The 17,062-nt window shown below is 43.4% G+C and overlaps 1 protein-coding gene across 4 annotated transcripts in view; it reads left to right on the forward strand.

Annotated features, from left to right (window-relative positions):
* The first annotated feature begins 1,169 nt into the window (after positions 1-1,169).
* Positions 1,170-17,062, forward strand: part of LOC102097598 (phospholipid-transporting ATPase ID) — a 91,977-nt gene continuing 76,084 nt past the window's right edge. The window contains exon 1 of one of the 4 annotated variants that reach the window (XM_065047147.1): positions 1,170-1,307. The gene's annotated coding sequence lies outside the window, so the exon portion shown is untranslated. Of the gene's footprint in view, positions 1,308-13,819; positions 14,558-17,062 lie in introns of those variants that run through there. The other 3 variants (XM_065047146.1, XM_065047148.1, XM_065047145.1) reach the window with 3 other exon arrangements.

Consider the following 17,062-nt stretch of genomic DNA (forward strand, 5'->3'; position numbering starts at 1 on the left):
GGCACCAAAATCCAAAGAATAGATTTAATTTGAAAAAGTCTGCAGAGAACAGTGGTACTGATGAGTCTCTTTTCATTACCTGAGAATAAACGGCACAAAAAAGTCCCTGAACAGACAAGGTGTTTAAGGAGATGTGAACTAGCTTTTAAAACACCTTCCACTTCAATAATGTAGCATATTGCAAGGCAAGTAAAAAAATGAATCTTGTTTCTTTGAAAAAAATGCTTATTTATTTAAACCTGACTTTAATTCTGAATTTTTCAGGCAGAAGATGTCATCAAACCTAAAAGTAGGTGAAGCAGGTTGCAAAAAGGCCTTCAGGAGCAAATCAAGGCTTGTGAATTAGTGCTGGCAGTTTGAATTATAGAATTGTAGGAAAATCGGCAATGTTGATAAATGCCATTATTTAGACTCCTTTTTTTAAATTATTATTTTTTTATTCTTCAGTTTTCATGTCACACCCTATCACATTTGTACTTAGGCCAGTTTTTAATTAATTTTTATTAATTTTTTATTATTTCTATCTCCGAATTATGTTTGTAAACTTTTTTTTTTTGACACAAGTAACTTTGTGTCAAAATCTGAACCTAAAGGTTTTGTTCTCACAGCCATGGCATCCAGGAGCCTGAACCAGGATTTTGTTGTACTTGTCACCATAAACTCCACAAATAATTATCCTACAGAGGTCCCATACATTTAACACATCCTTACGGAAGGTAATGAAATGTCTGACCTTTGAGAAAGAATATGTTTAGTGTTAAAATCACCCAAGTGCTGTCCAAGAAAATAAATCTGTTGACTGCTGGAAGTTGGGCACAATGTCTCACCTGCATGTCTCGCTGCTGCTTTGTCTGCAGCAGTGTGCACTGGCAGGTTTTTAAGGCTGCGTTGCTCTGAGATATAATACAGAGCCCTGCCTATGGCATATACAAACCTTTGTAATACCTGATGTCATACCCGAGTCCAACGATCAATTGCTTTTTATTTACTCAGTGCTACCCAGTGCCATGTTCCACCCACAGCTTCGGGAACTTTGCCTTTTCTCTTGCTGCCCTCACCGGGAACACAAAGCACACCAAGACATCCTGTAACTTCTGGATCGCATTCAGCCTGTCCCTGCCTGGGTTTACCTCCAGATCCTGGAAAGTGTGGTGTTCCCCAGCGAGCTTCGCGGCCCGGCTGGGGAGAACCTGGTGTGCTCTGCTGAGAAACCACCCAGGGATTCTACAAGAAGCTGCAGCCTTTTGTATGGTGCTGAAAAAATCCCTTCTGCTTGCCTCAACAAACAGCTTCAGGTAGAAAAGAAGGTAAGATACACAACAACCAGGCAGGAAAATTGCTTAATTTCTTCTTCTTCTTCTAGAATAAATGCACTGAAATATATATATGTATATGTACACACATATAGGAGCCCTATTTCAGCTATTTTTTTCCTCTCTGTGTTTTTTTTTTCTGTCTTTTCCTTTCACAGACTGGATTATTCTGCATGTTTCAATGTTGGTTCTCGATATTGGGTTTTTCTTTATGTAGTACCAGCAGCACACAAAGGTAGTGTGAGCTGGGACCACTGCAGGGAGGATTTAGCAAAGCTCTCCAGTGTCAATGGGAAAGCACGTGTCCATTTTGCTGGCTTTGGATCTAGGCCCCTCATTTAGAACTTCTGAAGAGAGAGCTGGGCTTCTCTTTCTCTGTATCCATAGATATAAAAGGTGCTCTGAGCTCTCCTCATTGATTGCTTTTTAATTTGATAGTAAAGTCGTGAAACACAGGAACGTCTTGCCCACATCATACAGGGTTTTGCATTATAACTGACTGTCTCTGGAGGAGATGTGCTCTAACTCAAACTGGTATCTGAGCCAGTTAATAAGTATTGTTTTCTGGCCTGTTGTGTACTCAATGATAAATGGTCCCACTGTTTTTAACACTGGAGTGTGCGGGACTGGGATATAGCATTTGTACCACTCGCTTAAGACCCTTGAAGAGATATCACAGGTGATTAGGTTTCACCTGGATATGCTTTTGCTTAGCATGGTTATTTTTGTTTCGATTAACTCATATGTGCCACACCATGCAAAGACATGAGGCCAACTCATGTATGCCCAAAGATTTTTGAAGGTGGAGAACTGATTAGATGAAATGCATCCAAAATACCTTCTGTACCACAATGAAAAATAACTCCTTCCATATCTGATATAGGAAATCTCCCATCCTTCTCCCATACCTGATACTAGCTTGACGCTCAATCCAGGAGTAAGACATGCATGTATCGAAGGGGGATTTTCACCACAAAGCGTTGCTCTTCTCTCTCTGCCCATAAAACTTGACTGTTCAGATACCCTGATGCAAGCAAAAGTCCCACAGAAGCTGGCAGGAGATTTTCTAAGTGAGGCTGCGAGGGGATGAAACTTTTTAGTTTTAGCTGAAGTTAACTTGCTGCACTAACTGCAATGTACACCTCTGCAAATGACTAATTAGTTCAAAAACAGTACTGAAAGATTAAGGCCACACTGTTGATGGAAGAGGCACTTTATCTCTCAGTGTTACTTGCGTGCAAACCATCAGAGCAAAATAACCCATAGCTCATGTTACAAAAGTAACTGTTCACTGCCTTTCAAGCGAACAGTTTGCTTATTCTGAGTGATTAAAACTCTCTCTGGATCTCTCTTTAGCCGACTGTGTGTGGCTTACTGTACTTTGGCTTCAGTTCCAGTTGTTATCTTATTCATGACCTACACATAGTTCAGCATTACTGAAAGTAACTATTCCAGGCTTAAGAAAAACATAGCTGGAAGGAAGACAACAGTGAAGTAGGCTAATTTGCTGATATCAAAGTAAATCATACTGGTTTTTAGGGAATATGAGTCGCTTCAAGTCAGCCTGAAAACCTGCTTCCAATTTCGCGGGGAGCAGTTTATCATCATAGGGCAAGACAGATTGCCAGGGCACGACCGGCCCGCTGGCCGTCGGCTTTAGGCGCTCGCATGGCAGTGCTTAGTGTGGATAGCCATGAAGGTTTGTGTGTGCTCAGCACTGGCTCCAGGACGAGCACGGTTAGGTTTTGCATGTGTGTAAACTGACATAGAGGTGGTGGTGAAGAGCCACCCGAGTCCCAGAGACTCAATACGGTAGGAAAGATCAAATGGGTGATTTCTGCTTTGCTGTCTGTAGCTATGTATTTATTTAAGTATATTTATATGTATTTAAAACTGAATTTTCCACCTCAAAAGTTGCATTATGTGATTTTAGACGTGCTTCCAATGCCATACCCCAAGCAGGAGCACTGAAAGGAGAAAACACAGGTAGGTCACAGTGCATTAAAGACTTCACTTTTCCCTATATATTCCAATGATGGACAGCAGTGTGAGATGCTTAAGCTGAGGTTTGGGCAATACTGTAGTGGAACTGAGGTCAAAGCTGGGTGCATGCCCTGTAGACAGGGCTGATAACTATGCTTCATAGATAAAGAAGACTCCTTTTTCTTTTCCTGGACTCACTCCAGGGGCTTGTGCAGCTCCCTACCTGCCTCCTTAGGTTCAGTGTTATGCTTTCATCCATTCCTTCCTTCATCCACCATTGCTCATGAGATCCTGAGTTAACCAGGACTTGCAGCTACTGCAGGTTGCCATTCCAGTGACCATCTATCTAAATTACTTACTAAATGTTAAGACCTCCACTTTCTTTCCTCCGCCCTTTGGTAAGAGCTGTTGTGAGCAATTTATACTGTTTTTGTTGCCAGGAACATTGCCAGTGCTTTCCCCACCTGCCATTTAACTTATTGGACAAATAAGATTTAGTTTACTTTTCCACATTAAATCTACAGCTTTGGCTTTAGAGCAGTACAAAAGATATTGATACAGGTGTGAGAGAAGCAAGAACAGTACTTTTGCTTAATTTATGCTTGTTTGCAACAGAGTGCTGTCTTGCATCTCAATTAGGGTTGCTCTTTCTGCTATTCTCTTCTGGACGTCTCTACCCTTGGTGCAGTGTCCTTGTAGATTCTGGAAAAATTGTCTCTATCTCAGAGTGTTTCTTTGCAAGGGCTCTCGCTCTGAACTGAGTTAGGATGGCTGGAGTGGCACCTACCTTGCACATCTCCTGATGGCTGCTCTCCCATAACAAAGCCATCCAAATTGCTGCATACCTCCTCCTGAGTTGCTGTAGCTTGTAGGAACTGTCTTGCAAACACAAACTGAAATGGATGGTGATTTATTTTTATTTGCCGGGCTGCAAACCATAACTACTCCGATTAACGTCCTCTCCAGATGTGTCTGCTGCAAGATGAACCAATGCCCCAGCTGCTTGTATTAGACTTCCCAGGTATCTCACAGGAACCCTCAGGCTCCACTCGTAGCAAACACAAGCATCTGCGTGTAAACACATTTAACTCACTGGTTTCCAGGGCTTTTCATCATCATTATATCCATCAAGTACTTGGTTTGTCTTTCAGTTTGGATCTGACTCTAGGGCTGTTTCACTTTATCTTAGCATGCTCCTAGTAAACTGTTTTCTTTTTTTTTTTTTTTCCCATATATGAATCCTTTTCCTCCTGCTGCCCGGCCTTTTCAGGCCCTTAATTGCGTCCCTTCTTCCTTTGACTCTTCCCCATCAAATGTTGTGAGAGCCTTTGGGGAGGCCTCTTCTTGTTTCATTAACAGAGTACTAGAAACACAAGCCAAAAACCTGATTGAAATTGTAGGACACTTGCAAGATGAGCTGCAGACTGAAACCAGCTTCCAGGAAATAATTCATTCAAAAACTTTCCACCACACCAGATATTGATTAATGAAGCAATACACACTTTGGTCTATTTAAATGTTGTGCCTCGATGGCATGGTTGCCTCACATCATAAAGATGTTTGGGAGTCTTGAGGTATAGATATGTGACCCACAACTTTGCCATGTGCCAGAGAGGTTTCTCGGCTGCAGCTGGCCACCAGACACTTCTTTTGACTCTGTCTTCTTGGCAGAGATCATAATTCTCTAGACTGACACCACTGTTTCCCTTCTGGTCAACCCTTGCTGCAAAGCTGTGCCACAGATGGGCTGGCCAGGCTAACGTGTGCTTTTCTTTATTTAGTTTAAACCCAAAATTTCTTCTCAGTATTTTTCCTGGAGTAGTGTAAATATGCTCTTCCCATATATGCTCAGCAAACTCACTTGGGACACTGTCTTTGCTGAACTGCTTTGTGTTTTGTAGTATTTTTTTCTGCTATGGACAAAAGAGCAGTCTGACTGTAGGAAAAAATCCATGTTGATGCCTTTCTGGGCAGACGTGACCTGTCACACAGATGGCATCCAAAGAAACACTCAGACCTCTGTCTGAGCTGTTTGTATCTTCATACCACGTTCCCCAACAAATCTAATCCAATCTTGCTTTTTCTAGAAGAAATTACAACTTTTATTTACTGACACAAGGCATTTATTCTGTTCTCATTATGCCATCATTGCAAAGCTCTTTAGAGACTATATGTGTTTTCTAGTACTTTGCTTCATTTGAGGGAACTTCAAGAGATATTAGCAGTCCTTAGAAGACATTTCTTCTTCACCCAAGCCCTGCAAATATTAACTGTCAAACTAGCCTAAGCAGTTACATGGGCAACTGTACACTTGGTACCAGCAGCCTAATTCGGAGATGGGCAATAAGTAGAGCGGTGCAAAGCTTCACCTTTGAGACGTGCCATGTCTTGGCTGAGGAGTGCTTTGTCACTTGACAAGATTCAAGGCTATAGGGAAGTTTGAAACGCAGATTTGGAAATAATGGAACACAGCACAAAAAAGAAGCTAAAATAACAAAACACACCCTGAAGATGATGCTTAAGAATACAGTTTCTATCTGAAGTAGCTTCCACCTCTTTCTGTTATTTTGAGTTTGGAATGTCCTGTCATTACCTGAAGATTATCTATCTCCTTGTGGGGAAGAGGCACCAAAAAAGGTACAACACCACAGCAGAGGGCTATGGTTCTTGGGTTTTTTTTGGTTTTGTGTGGATTTTTTTTTCCACTTTCTTTTTTCAAGAAAACTCCGTAGAAAACTCTTTATTTCTCCTGACTAGGCATTTGGTGTGGCAGTACTGCTGAAACCTTACTTATTCTCTTTCGTCTCTCAGAGTCTTTGATTAAGTTTTCTGTTGTGTGCCTTCAATAGCACATTCCTCGCTTCAGGCTGTGTGTCATTGCCTTCTGGAGATACACCAGTAAAACCTTGACCACTCTATCAGAAACAGCAAGCACCATCTCTTCTTATGGGGCCCACAGCTAATTTTACCCTGCAAGCAGCAAATGAAAACCAAACATGGTATGTGTCCTGGTTTTGTTAAAAAACAAGTTTATCTTTTAGTGAATTTGCCTGTCAGCTAAAGCTTTCATATTAGCTGCATTTTCCTGGAGAACCAGACACATGTTTTGGTAAACATAGCAATGGAATGCAAACTTATTGATAAGCACGGATGGACATCTTGGGAGAGGGAAGATGAGAAACAAGTGACAAAGAAACTGACCAACTGTGTATAACATTCCATTAACGTGAATACTTCATACAAAAGTGGGAGATCACGAGGATCTTGTCCCTTTTTTGCCCCTTCCCTTTCCCTTCTGCTTATGGCCGACATTAGGAGAGGACCTTGCTAGTCGGCCCTGCAAACTGAGGCCTAGTGAGAGACTGAATCCAGCTCCGGTTGGCTGCAGAGTCCACTCCAGGACTTTGATTGCTGGCTCTGCAGTTGCTGAGACTTTCAAGATTGGTTTTGTATATTTTGTATTATTTTCTCTATTCTTATTAGTAGCATTAGTAAAACATTGTTAATTTTCCCAACTCTCTTCTCTCTGTCCTTCTTTCCCCGCCCCCCCCCCCCCCATCACCTGTCCTTAGTAGGAAGAGGGGAGAGGGAGGGGCAAAAGTGGGAAGCTGGGGGGAGAGGAGGTTAACAATACATCTGCCAGGGTTTTATTGTCACCCCACAATCTAAACCCTCGACAGTATGACAAATTGTAACACTGGAAATAAGACATTTAATTTAAATACCTGCCTCTCTTTCCATGTATCTCCTTGGTTTTAAAAGGATCTTCTGTGATACTGCACCACACCCCAACAGGAGAAATTGCAATGATTATCCCCAAGTAAGAGATATACCCACAGCATCCTTGTGGCTGTGTGCACTGCTGCGTGAGTTTCTCACTGACTTAGCTGCTGCTACCTTCTCTCACTGCCAGGTTCTCCTAAATTGTTGGGAGAAGAACATCCTTAATGGTGCCATCATATTTTGAGGCCCTGTGCATCCATCAGGTTATTCCTTCCTTTCATACAGCCACAGAGTGATTTATGTGCATAACTTTCATTTGAGTTAATGGGAATTCACTGCTTAAAGGCTGACTGTCCATGTGTGTGGAGATGAGAATAATGAAGGCCTTTGTTCTCATCCATGTAAGTGCAGGGGAATGTGCATTTCTGTTAAACACCTGGAGAACAGATAAAGGAACAATCTAACAAAAAATAAAGTTGCTCTGAATAAAAGCAAAGATTGGCAGTTCCAGGACCTGGCGTGCCTGTGGTGTAGCTGTGCTGGCACAGCATGGTTATATACGGCTTATTTACTGCCAACATGAATCTGCAATTGAAGTGCAAACTGTTGATAAAAATGTCATGCAGTCTCCTTGGGGAAATCTCCAGGGACATCAATGGTTTTGTGCCTATTTATGCCAGGTTGTATTAGCGCAGACATTTTTGATCTTTGGTTAATTAGCTAAAATCTGATGTTTCCAAGGGGAGCCAAACTCTCTCTTCTCAATACATTAGGCTCCCTGGGCCTTCTTTTATAAGATGCCTAATTTTTTTTCTGACTTCACCCTGACCACAGTCCTTTGCCACCACGCAGAGGCCTCCTTATTCTTCTCAGAGCTCACAGAGCTTGAGTTATGTTAGGTCAAGAAGTCACCCAGTCCCAGTTATCAGCACTAGAATAACATATTACCACATACTCCTTTTACCTTTTGGGACTGTGCCCCTAGGGAATGCTGGTGCTGCTGCACATCCCTAAAGCAAACATCGGCTGGTTGCCTCTGAGATCCCATGACCTCTCTGAAGTTGTCTATTTTATCACCATCTAGCCAGCAAAAGCTATAACAATATAATAAGGAGATAATGCAGAAAATACTACTAGGAAATATTTGAAAGATCATTGATACTAGGGAGAACTTCATAGAAGGCAACAGGTTGCCTCCATATTTTTCTGGGCAGGATAGATGTGATTGTAACCTGGAAAAGAGACAGTACAGATGCACATACACAGTGTATTTAATCTGTAATGATGGTTGAAGTGTCTATGAGCATAATGGGTATGACATGATATTTCAAGGAATCTTCTCAGAATGCCATGGAATTTTTCATGTGAAGGGTAACTGACTGTCAGAGCAACATATAATGAAAACCGTGAGGGGCTTAAAGAAAGAAATCCCATATGTGATGCTGCAGAATACGCAGAAGCAATCTGCTCCCTGCAGACCCAGGGATCTCCCATCCTTTCCACAGATGCTTAGTGAAGAAAACTGTGGTAGTGGCAATGGGGACAGGGCTGCATTGCCACAGTATGAAACAGCCTGTCCAGCGTGGTGGATACTGCTCCTCAGTGTTCCCTGCAGCTACCATCTGCAAAACTGAAAGGCAGATCCATTGCAGCCCTGTCCTCCTTCCCCCGCCAAGATCTCCCAGCACATCTCTTAGGCTCTGGTGCTTGCTCTCTCATGGCACTGGAGTTTACAGAGAGAGCACACAGGCTAAGCACAACTGGGATTAGAGCATCTCCAGGAGACTGTGGGAGATTAAACATTCTACAGCCATTATACGGCCCTTCAGGTGATGTTATACCATGCCAAAAATGTCATTTCTCCCCTGAGTGAGTGCAGCCCATTTTTCCCATATGCACAGCTCGTGGGAAGACTCTGTAAAATGTCAAGGCTTTTTGTTGGCTCTGCATGGGTTGGATTTCCTCTGTGTGTTCAATCACAGGGTCCCACTGAGGGGTATCCTAGTTCCTCAGTGGTATGAGCTGGGCTTTTTGATGTGTGTCTGAGGAGGGTGTATGTGACAGCGTTTGAAGTGTCACCAGATACAGCATATGTGTTTGTGGCAGCTACTGCCTTGCAAATAACAGCAGGAGGTCTTGTGTAATACCCGTGTTACAAAGGGCACTTTAGTCAGAGACTCTAACAAGCTGGGCTGTTGCTTTGCCCTCAGCTATTGATTTTTTCTATTCATGTAGGCATGATTAGCTTTTAACGAGCCCTCGTAAGCATCCCCCCCCACCCCCGAGATTTCGCTTTGTTCACTGACAATGATTAGGAAATATGTGCTAAAAGCAGTGTAGACACATCTGGGGTTTGCTGCAGTGTCTGATTATTCCCTGTGTTTCCCCATGCAGTTGGGCACATGCAATGTCATAGGCAAATAAGGAGACACAGACCTGTAGTCCAAGAACATAATCCTGAGACTGGTGAATCTCGATCAGCTCCCACCGATTTCTGTGTCCGTCAAATCACCTAATTTCTCACGGGATCACTGCAAACATTTCAGGTACCTGGGACACTTCTCCCCTGGCAACAGCCCCTTCTCTACCAGAGCAATGACATTGTTGCCCAGAAGGGAGTTTGTAAACCCAGGATCCCAAATCTGGTGGCAACTGGACCTCAGAGACGAGATGATCGCGGGTCTCGTTCCCTGCCGAGCTGAGCTCAGTTTTATCTCCCCTTCAGTGTAAACGGAGCAGCTGAACCCAGTTGAAACATCTTTGACCAAAAGGTTTTCAGTTCTGCTCTGTCTCTTATGGGCTATTTTAATTTCTGTTTTAAAATACCAGGAGGTATCACATTTGCAGGTGTTGGTGACAGGAAAATGACAACAATAGTCATCAGAGCAAGTTGCTTCTTTCTTTTTAAAGGCAAGAGGCTGTGCCTTTGTGGATTTCTTGTGATATTCCTCTGCTGATCATTGTTTGTTAAGGGCCTGGAGTACTGGGCACGGGGATCTGATGGAGAAAGGGAATTTCTAGCCATGCACCCTTCCTTCCCTGCTGCAGGTAAGTGGCACTCCACTCAACCCTAACCAGTGTGAGTCATGTCATTCTGCACACACCCACTGAAACTATTTTCTGACCATTTCCATTTGGCACGTACCTTCCAGCACTGTGTCAGCCCCCAGCTGCTGGAGTAAGGGGTTAGGTATGAGAATATTTCTGCATGAACCTGCAGTGCTGAAGCAGCACACTTCAGATCACACCCAGGGAGATGGATGCATACGGGTAGGAATCCAGAGTGTTCCTTCAAATTGAGTTACTCTGGATTTCTATCAGTTTGTCAGTTCCTTGGAGGACCAGTTCAACGAATTTGGCTGAGGAGGTCCCAATAGTCAAGGACAGCTGCAGAGAAACTGGTGGCTTTGTGACATTGCCTTCCTGTGTCCATTGCATTTTCCTCCCACAGTCTGATCATGATAACAGGAACACACAGGGTTTCTTTTTCCTTTCCTCTGCAGCATCATGGTGTGCTTTCTGCTGCCAGTTGGAGTTTCACCTGCCGTATCCTCTGCAGGGATCAAGGACACCGTCAGTATACTTCAAGTTTCCTCACCTGTGAAACAGCATATTTTGGGACCTTTTGTCTTTCATTATTCACTCTATGATTGTGCTGGTGTTTCCTGGACTATGGCAATTTGCAACTTGGATGTTCCTCCTACATCATACTTTTTAAACTGTTCTGTCATATTCAAGGGATAGGCATCAATGTCCCCGTTTGTTCCTTTCAGTCCTGTATTTTTTATGCAACCTACACTGACTTTCCACAGCAGGAGGATGTAGAAAGTCTCTCATAGCGGGGGCAGTTCAGACAAGAGGTCCGTCCAACTCGTTGTAGCCATTGCAGATGCTCATAACAACAGATGTGTGAGTGGTCCCCAAAGCGAAGTATACTCCTTACCCTTCTCCTACACAAGAAGTTCCTCACTTGCCAGGACTTGTTAGGAAAAGGGAGAAAAGTTGGGATGAGGAAATCATAGGCTGTAGGAGCAGGTTTGGTCATTGAAGGCTGACCCTTAGGGGTTTGTGATGAAACCCTTCAGCACCACGTAGAAAGGCTTTTCTGGAACTGTGACTTCTATGGTTAGTATGAGCAATGTGCTTGTATTGTTTTGGGACCTGAAGATGAGGCTGCTCGGGTGGAAAAGATCCCTGCACATTGTGCTGGTTCTGGGCATGGGATAAGCCCAACCTGGCTCAATAAACCACAGCCACTTCTCTGCAGTGAGATGCACCAGCTGTGGTAGAGCAGGTCAAGCTTTAAACCCTGCAGTTCAGGAATTGCAGACTGCAGTTACAAGATAGTGAGGGAAAAGAGTTATCATCAGGGCTCATTTCGAACTATACAGGGTAGCTGGGAAAGCATCTGGGCTGACAGCAATTTTAAAAATAGCATTGACATATGGAGGGTTTCTTGCAAGGACTGACATGTAGTTTAGGTCCACGCTGTGGGATGCTCCAAGTTGTGTTTCTCTCCTGTTTTTCTACTGTCCTCTAGTTATCCTCTCCATTTACTTGGGGGCACATTAAGCCATTCAAAGCCTTACTAGATCACTGGGTATGTTTGGGTTCTGTGTGGTCCAAAGAGGGTTCTCTGCTGTCTCAGCTTTGCTGTTTGGAGGGAGAACATATCTGGCTTGGAAGGTGGGCTGAGGGCATCCCTTAAATATCAGTGTCATAAGTCTTTGGTTTTGCCTCTTGATCATAGTTGAAATGCAGCACAGGCTGAACGACTGGAAATTGTTTTCCCAGTTACAGTCCTAGGATGAGGTCTTAATGGCATGAATTTAAATCCACCGCTCTCTAAGCTGGCACTCTGTGACTAGTGGGCAGTTGGGAAAGTGGAGGATTCAAAGCTGAAGCACCATGGTAGCCACCTGGAGGTAGCCACCTGGCTAAGAAAACTGCTCATTTACTGGAAAGGTGACAAATCAAACTTCTTCCCACTGCATTTCTACCCAACCCATGCTGGCTGCAGTGGGAGCTCAGACACCATGTACATGTACACTCTTTATACAAGCACTGGCATTTAGACAACTGACATTGCACGCTGCAGCTGTCCCTGATGCATTCAGAAATCTACAAAAGAGGATGTGGATGGTATGATTATGAGGAAGATGCTACCCAGGGACCAAAGTGCAAGGCAAGGACAAGAGACCTCAGAGCTGAGTTCATAACACTGAGTCACTCCTGTCCTGAGTGCTTCCACATGTGCTGAGCTTTCCTACATGAGCAGGTTCCTGAAGTCCATGGGGAAGGCATAGCTGAGGGAAAAAGTCATTGTCAGGGTATGTGAGGTGGATTTCAGAGCCAAGAAAATGCATTAACAGAACAGCCTACCAAATTTTTAGCTATTTTAAAGTCTAAACAAGCCTCAAGGCCAGCTGATTTTATGGCTGGGTTCACTATTATGATAAAGGAAGGAGATAAACCTAACTCTAAGAAAAGTGGTTACAAGCAAGTATAAAGAGAGAAGCAAAGAAAGTGGGAATAGTGTGGAATGAATTGTCATTAGCTAACATATTAAAATGGTGGGGGAGAGGGGGGCAGCAGAAGAAAGTTCTAAGAAGGAGGAAAACTCCAGAAGGAAGCAAGATCAAGGGGTTCTCCAAATATATGGAAGGACCAAAATTAATCCAGATCCTTCGTTGTAGGAAAAAATGTGGTATTTGTGGCTGTTGCTATGAGATGGGGTGTGGGTGGTGAGAACGTGAGAAATGGCTAGTGCAGGGGAAATTCCTTCTCAAGGTAGATGATTTTCAGTTCAATAAACTGAAAATCTCCTGCGTCTTGAGGAGATCCTAAATGCCATGTTCCATATTGGCTGTTCATATGGATGCCTTGTCTTGGAATTAGGAAACCAATTCAATGAATGATGTCTCAGATAGGTGCAGCTTGGAAGAATAACCATGAAGTCATTGCAAAGGGACACAGGCTCTTGTTCTTCTTTCAGAAATTGCTTATATTTCTATAGGGTCCTCTTCATTGCCACTCTGCACTTCAGCCTTCATGACCACGGGAGCACTGCCATTGCAGCATCCAGGGTGCTCCGTAGCTTTTCTCTTGACAGGACTTCAGAAAATTTCACCTACTAGAAAATACGCTTTGGCAAAGCCTTGACTCTCGTGTTACTGTAATTAAGCAGCTGATTAATGCATTCAATTGTTTGTGGGTAGGTTTGAAATTAATTCTAACAGTGTTCACATAAATCCAGTGGGAAAACATAGAAGATGAAGGAAAAACCAGAGATAAATATACATAGAAATCTTTCATGTTAAACTTTCTATTGCTGTCTGCAATGAATTGGCATGTTCGTGTCAGGGATTACTTTCAATGCAACTTTGGAAAAGAATATGGTGTTCTTAGAGTAACTGCATTTCACAGGTATAGGGAAGCAGAAGCAGGATTGAAGTTGCAGGTGGTCCAGGTTTAGTCTTTTAGTGCACCTGGTAGGTAAAATGACAGGGGACTGGCACATAGGAGGGCTCTGTATTGCAAAGGGCCCAACAATTTGGGGCAAAAAAAAGTGAACGTTCAGTTGATGGTGGGAGAATGAGTGGGAATGTCAGGAGGCTCATGAGAGTGTGAGGGGGTTTTGGGGAGCAAGGGTCCCCTGGCCAGCAGTGAGGCCAGGCGGGTGTCCCAGAGGGCAAGTGGAGGTCACAGTCCTGGGGATGAGCAAGCCCGGACGTTTTGGCGCCGAAGCAATCCTCTGGCTGGAGGAAGCTCAGTGGTTGGGTTATGCAATTGTGCTCCACAAGCCTTTTCTCTGCAGGGTTTTTGTCACTCACAGCTGTTGGAAACTGGGTGAAGTGGTGCATTGGGATCAGCTTGTAGGACAGTATCTCTACATTTAAGGAGTCCTGACTGACTCCAGAATGGTGCGCACAGAGAGGGGCTGCTGCCGAGAAATAGATCGCTTACTAAGTTCATCCTTTTTTAAAGCAATTTGATATGTTGGACTCTTTTACTCCCTTGGTTTCCTTTTGAAAGCTTCCGCGTCAGCAGGAGGTAGGTAAGGTGAGCAGCAGTTGCCTCTGGAATTAATTGGGGTCCCCCAACCCTAGGTGCTCTGCTTTTCTGCTTTACTCTTTGGCAGCTTGTTGTGCTGCAGCAGTTTATTTTTAAGGGAGCTACTACACTCTCCCTATCTACAGGAAACAGAATTAAAAAAAAAAAAAGGAAGAATTTGGCCAGGAGCCAAACCCAGTGACTGAAGTAAGAAGTAGGGAACTTGGAGTAAGTTTAGTTACCAGGACATTGCATGGCAGAGCGGGTCTGCGGTGGATTTTAAGGGGCTTGGAGGCAAGCACGCGATGCCCATTTCACTGCGCAAAGAAGCTTTGCTTTCTTAGATGAAGGTCTTGGCACTGTGACTACAAGCGAAGCTGTTGGTTTTGGGAGGGAATAAAGCTGCGTGTAAATGAGAAGAGAGGAGTGTACCGGAGTGCTATGGAGGGCAGCAACTTTGTTGTGATTTTTACAAGCCTTCAAGGGTAAGACACAATGCTTTTCTTCCGCCTGTTTGTTTACTTTCTCAGTTTTTGGGGCCAGAAAACTTGCTTTTTTTTTCCGACCTGAGAGTTTTGCAAAGCTTAATCGAAGTTGTTGGGGTTGAGCTTTTTTTTGTGCGGGCGAGCTGATAGACTTCTGGGTGGAGTGAGCTGAGCTGTACATGATTTCAAGCAGCAGCAGCTGCCCTGGGAAGCTGCTATTGTTTGCATTGTTTCGGAGGGAGCAGACTGCAGCCTGCATTTCTGTTTGGGAACTCTCTCTGCCTCAGCTGTTGATCAGTAACTTGAGCGTTACAACTAACTTACCCAAAGGAGCTGAATGCAAATTTTTTTGCCTGCCATTCTGGTGTCAGTTTAAAGAGTGTTTTAATGAAGACAGATGGAAGATATTGGATCATTACTTTAAAACGTGGCAGATAACAGACTGAGTCTGTTTCCCAGCAATTATAGCTAATTGCATTGGCACATTTGAGTGTAGGGGGTAGGAGCACACAGTTCCATGGGTTTCTGTACGTACAGCTTGGAACAGAACCAAAAAATAGCTGGAGGGTTAGCTTACCTCATCCAGGATACCTCTTCAGGTATTTAAAAAGTTACAGAAGTTTTAGGGATACTTTCAAACCCCTTGCACTGAGCTAGTAGATTTAAACCAGAGTCACCACACCTTTTATTAACCCTGATGCCAAGGATGACCATTTATAGCTTTTTGAACTTATTCTAGATTGAATTCAGAGAAATCTGATTTCAGCCCCGAGATTAAAAACACAAGTTTTGGTTGTCCATCTGGCAGCTGACTTTCTGTGTTTCCGACTTGCAAATCAGGGAGTGGTGCAACACATGCTGCTCCTTGTTTTGCCCTTGAGGTGTTTGAACACCAGAGGATGTAAGGAGGAGTGGAGAAATACAAATGCTAATGTATTTCAACGTTAAAAGATTATTAGTACTAATTATTTCTAATGGCTGAAATTTTTGTGTTTGCTTTCGATAGGAGAAAGCAAATGTATTGTGCTCTTTGGAACCAAAATTCGAACAATTTGACTGAAACAGTTAATACCCCAGAAGGTTAAAGGGGTCCCTTTGCGAACATGCCTTTGCAGGGCACATCACAAGGTCAGTCCATGCCAGGGATGTCAGGCCTTTACATTGCTCTTTCTGGGGCATTAGCAAATGTTGTACCATCTCTGATGTCCTCTGTGATACCTGGGAGTGAACACGACTCTCCTTCTTTAGCACCTCACTTTGTGCACCCCCTTAGCAGGCTTGCAACTAAGGCAAGATAACAGTGTTTGGCGACCTGATGTGTTTTGAGCCTTTAGTATTTCTCAGTTGTGCCTCCAAATCCAGTTTAAAGTGATACGTGCTTAAAATCTGGGTACTTAGATTTGGTTCTTGTGGTATTTAACAGCACTACTCCACCAAGGCCACTAGGCAGTACAGACGGTCTTGAACCTTGTCTGTCACAAAGCCCAGTGCTTGGAATCTGCTTTCTAATACATTGAGCTATTGGTTGGATATGTAATACTTTAGCATGGAAAAAAAGAAAAAAATTAAAAGTTCAAAGACCTGTGGGTATTTGTGATTATTACATCAGCTGGAGAGAGATTAAAAAGAAAAATTAACTCATAAATCTTGCTCCTGTACAAAAACTGACCTGATATGGAAAGATGGTGAGTGGAGGCATGGTCTGCTTTCAGAATTTTTACCTGGAATGGGTTATTTAAGCTTTTTAGGGTGTACACATACTGCGCTATATTTGGTGGCAAAGCTAAATAGAGAAATCTTGTTCTCCTGCCTAATTCTCCTGGACTCTGGGTGCTTGCTTCTGATATTACAGCAGAATTTGCTGCCCCCACAGATCTGCTACAGCCACTGCTTGGGCAGGAATTTTGGTCTGTACTGAATTACACCCCATGGTCTGGAATAAAATAACCCTTCCAAAAATGATTCTATTTAGCATGGATCATTTCACAGGGTCTGGGAACAACGTGATGGAAGCAGAAGCATCAAGTATTTTCTAATTCGTATTTGTCACTGTATCTGATATATCGTGTAGATACATTCACAGAAACAGGGCCAAGAAACTAACCATGTTTTCCATCTGCGACATCTGCTCTCAGTTCACCCAAATTGTGCCATGTCTATTCTCATTTTGCTACTCATCACCACCATGGTGGGAAGTGCCTCCCTCCACCTCCAGTTTGCAATACAGCCCTTAGCAAGCCATGGCTTTGGATTAGGCTGTAATCTTTGCAAATTCCACGTGTCGTAGCTCATTGCAACCTGTCCCTCATGCAAGAGGAGCTTTGCAGTTGTGTTCTCAAGCCAAATCTGGCTCTTGTCCCTTTTAAATAAGGCTGAGCTTGGTTTTCGAGAAAGCATCCCTTCCCTATTCAAGAACCTTCAAAGTGGCTTCTCACTGTGGATATTAAATAGCTCAGAGCCCATGATTAAATTGTCAGTAGCTATAAAGCAGGTGGATTGTCTTTG

The sequence above is a fragment of the Columba livia genome, chromosome Z (assembly GCF_036013475.1).
Source record: "Columba livia isolate bColLiv1 breed racing homer chromosome Z, bColLiv1.pat.W.v2, whole genome shotgun sequence".
In the NCBI taxonomy this organism is placed as follows: domain Eukaryota; kingdom Metazoa; phylum Chordata; class Aves; order Columbiformes; family Columbidae; genus Columba; species Columba livia.